Here is a 4,258-nt window from a genome sequence, read left to right as displayed (position 1 = left end):
CCGGTGCTGTTGGGAGGCAGGGGAGCCGTGCCCTGGGGGTGGCCGGGTGCCTCCAGGACAGAGCCCAGCAGCGCCTCGCTCCTTGCCACACTAAACGCGTTTGGTGACTGTGGCTCCGCGTGGGCCCACACCCAGAGAGGACCAGGAAGGAGGCGTGCCTGTGGGGCTGGGCCCATCCTCCAGGCCACAGTGGAGGCGGTTTCTATCTCGCTTAATTACAGGGCCCCCCGGTCAGCTGTGCCAGGGGAGTGAGTCACGGCTGCCCAGACCTGCTTCAAAGGAGCCGAGTGGCTCGGCTCCCACCACCCCGCTCCGCCAAATTGTCACTCCCAGAATTCCTGGGATCAGAGCACCTGCCCGCCAGAGCGTTTGGCTAAAAAGCAGATCGCTGCCGTGGTCTGCACCTCTCATTAATGCTGTCTGGTGTCTGTTTTCCTTCCTGTGGAAGTGATTTTGGAGGCTGATAGCCCAGGTTGATGGAGACCATTACAATGACAAGGGTACAGCACAGGCAGGGAGAACAGCCAGCGGGTCGGGGCCGAGGATGGCGTTGTACCGCCACCTTGTGGTTACAATGAATCTGCTTGTAAAGTAAAAGGCCATAGGTTTTTCTACAGATTGAATCACATATTGATTAAAATCACGAAATGAATGGATACGAAAGAATAAGAAAATACGGACCAAAATAATTTTATCCAAAATATTTTAGTCCAAAATAATTATCCAGGCCAATTTTTGAACGGATCCCCCACAGAAGTCCTACAACTTCATGCACTGACCTTTCTCAGGGTCAAATATGAGTTCCCACCATAGCCTGAAATTACATAAAACGGGGTTTTTTGGGGGGCGGGGGAGGTGCCTCCTTTACAGCAATGTCACATTAGTGTGAAATGATAGTCTTGGTCGTGACTGTCCAGCGATGAGCCGACGGGGAGCCTGTTCTAGAACAAGGAGAGCTGTGCACAGCTAGGAAAACTGGACCTGCTGTTTCCCGACACTCCCTCCTCAGTGCCCACCTGGTGGGCGTCCGACAGCTGTGAGTGCAGGTACAGCGCGGGCCCCTCTGCCCAGCGTCGGATAACTCGGCGACTGTTTACACACGTGGTCTGACCGCGAGGTGTGTTTTATACTTTGAGGAGATGATAGTCTAATTGAATGCGACTGGATCAAGGCAGGTAAGAACAGGACTGAAGTATCACCATGAACATACCAGGAGGGAGAGCCCCAAGTCTTCTCACATTTCTGCGGGGATGGACTCAGAAAGTACTTCCCTTGATAGAGGAGTCGGCAGGAAACAGTGCAGTCCTGGGGCAGTAAGGGTATCGCGGACTGGGAGCCTGGGAGTGTCTTTCCCACGAGGCTCCTGGTCGATAAGGGCACCGTGTGTGGCCTGTGGCAGGCCCTTCCTATCAGGGTAACTGACCTCCCAGACACCGCGCCTCCTGCTTCCTTATGTTTCCCTCTGTCACTGAGCCTGGGAAAGCCTTCGGCGTGGGAAGGACAGTGTTCCCACCACCGCTCAGATTAAACCGAAAGCTGGACCCTGAGCACTGTGTTTAGCTCATGGAACCCTCCCTGCCCCCCCACGCCCCGCACGGGGCCCAGCCGTGGAGGAAAGGCCAGAGCCTCCTAGGACGAGCCCTGGACCACTCACAGGAGGCCTCCGTCTCCTCACCAAGAAGGAAGAACAAGGAAGTCACATGTGCATCTACAAACCTGGGGGTCAGTGCATCTGCACACCTGGGGTCAGTGCATCTACACACCTGGGGGTCAGTGCACCTACACACCTGGGGGTCAGTGCATCTGCACACCTGGGGTCAGTGCACCTACACACCTGGGGGTCAGTGCATCTACACACCTGGGGGTCAGTCCAGCTGCACAGCTGGCGGTCAGTGCATCTACACACCTGGGGGTCAGTGCATCTACACACCTGGTGATCAGTGCATCTACACACCTGGGGGTCAGTGCACCTACACACCTGGGGATCAGTGCACCTACACACCTGGGGGAGAGCAAATCTGTCTTAGTTGTCGGTTAGCCACCACAGTTTAAGTCGGCGATGATCAGAGAAGTATGATTCCTGGGAGGTGTGCTGTGAGGTCAGAGCCACCTGTGTGTGGCCCCTCCCAGGGCAGCTGCCTCTGCCCCTCTCCTACCCGCCTGACTGTGTTGCTCCTGGTCTGTCCAGCTGCACTGGAGGCTCCTGGGAGCTGGAAGCACGTTGGCCTTGGAGATCACAATGTGTCTGACCAGGAAACATTTATCATACGATGCTCATTCTCTTCACTGTGAGATTTTTGTCCGCAATGAGAACTTTTGGGGGAAAAGTGTTTCTTTTAGTAGCTTCTCAGCCAATCCTAGTTGAAGGGGAGTTAGCCAGGAGTTCAGACACATTTTTTCTGAGTTACACCCGTTTTTCAGAAGCCCGTTCTAATAGCTTTGATCCTCTTTCTCCCTACACTGTTCTGATGGGCTGGCACCTCACATGTTTCATTGTACTCTGTCAGCTCCCCTGGGGAGAGAGAGCTCAGAGAAGAGAGAATCATACAGAGATGAGAGGGCGCTGAAGGCCCACAGCTGTCACGAGACCCAGGTCTGGCAACTGTTTCCTCAGACCTGCACTTCCTTAGCAGACACCGGTGATCGCTGCTGTGCGATAGAGGAGGGATGGAGGAAGCAAGCACACGCCTGCATACAGGTCACGTGTGCGTGCTTTCACCACGCATAGAACTATCCCACATGGATCCCTAGGCTGCCGCGTCATGTGCTTGCCTGGGTGTGTCTTAATAGCTCACTGTGGCACCAATGGGTAGTCTGAGTTTAAAGTGACTGGTTCATTGTTTCAGCAAATCCTAAGAGAAGGGGCAGGGATGTCCATCATTAGAGCTGCCTTGGGGCAGATGAGCCGGGCGCTCTGGCCACTGTGACCTGACCATGACCATGTGTGGATTGTTTACAAACCACCTGGGACAAAGGAAGTCCCTCCTATGCAGGAAGGGGTGCGTGTATGCACTGGGAGCGTGGGAAGTGTTCCTGTTGATTCCAGGACTGAGGAGCACGGCCACCTTGTCTTCTGTGTACATTGCAGGCGTACACAATGCAGGTTTTGTTTCTTTTTTTCCAGCTTTTTGTTATTATTCCTCAACCTTATATATTCAAGTTTATGGGGAATAGTTCACCTGGAGAAGATTTGGTCCCGTTGAGCCGCCTTTGCAGAAACGGCTTTAATTCCCCATTTCTCTGTGTGCTCCTGAGGCCATAGGCCGCCGAGTGCTGGCTGGCGGGGTTGCCAGTGATGGCGAGATACGGTGACAGCTCCTCCAGCCAATGAGAACGGAAACAGCCAGTCTTTTTCAAGAAAATACGTTTTTTCTCCCTGGGGGATCAGGCCTAAGCTGGCAGTCAGACATCCCTCTGGCAGCCGGGCAGCCCTCGGGGGATGTCCACTTGCCAGCGGGGAGCAGACCTAAGCTGCAGTTGGACATCCTTAGCGCTGCTGAGGAGGCGCGGAGGCTCCCACCACCACCACCACCGCACTGGCAGCCCTCAGCCTGGCTTGTGGCTGAGCAGACCTCTCCCTGTGGGAGCGCACTGACAACCAGGGGACAGCTCCTGCATTGAGCTAGCAGAGCAGTACCTGCAGAGTGTGTGGGGCTAGCGGAGCAGGGCGTCCAGAGAGAGTGGTGTGTGCGGGGTTAGCGGAGCGGGGCGTACAGAGCAGTGTGTGCGGGGCTAGCGGAGCGGGGCATCCAGAGAGAGCGGTGTGTGCGGGGTTAGCGGAGCGGAGTGTACAAAGCGGTGCGTGCGGGGCTAATGGAGCGGGGTGTATGGAGCGGTGTGTGTGGGGCTAATGGAACGGGGTGTGCCGTGTGTGCCAGGCTAACGGAGCGGGGTGTGCAGTTGTGGCAGCGATTCATGAAGAAAGCATTTCGCAGCAGCCCGGCCCAGGCCCACGCTACGGTGTCCCAGCACCACCCTATGCTACACCATCCTTGTTCATGGTCTTGTCTTCCACTGGGGCTGGTTCTCAGCACAGACCCCATCGCCTGGAGCTGTGTGTAGGGGAGTTTGGAGAAGCGCAGGGAACGCTGGCCCTGAACATAGGCGGCCACCTACTCGGATAGACAGCTGTTTTCGAGGTGAATGAGAGACATCCTATGGCCTTGACTGCACTGACCTTTAACCTCTGGAAGAAAAGCAGGGGAGGGGAGCTGGGGAGACGGTGGGGAAGGTGCAGGCTTCACGTTGGGACCGCCAT

The 4,258-nt window shown here is 55.8% G+C and overlaps 1 protein-coding gene across 1 annotated transcript in view; it reads left to right on the top strand.

The window, feature by feature from the left end:
* The window catches only part of PAG1 (phosphoprotein membrane anchor with glycosphingolipid microdomains 1), a 42,296-nt gene that overhangs the window by 23,233 nt on the left and 14,805 nt on the right, over positions 1-4,258 (top strand). The window lies entirely within an intron of this gene.

Source organism: Myotis davidii, unplaced genomic scaffold, assembly GCF_000327345.1.
Source record: "Myotis davidii unplaced genomic scaffold, ASM32734v1 scaffold452, whole genome shotgun sequence".
In the NCBI taxonomy this organism is placed as follows: domain Eukaryota; kingdom Metazoa; phylum Chordata; class Mammalia; order Chiroptera; family Vespertilionidae; genus Myotis; species Myotis davidii.
This window is presented reverse-complemented; position numbering and strand designations above follow the sequence as displayed.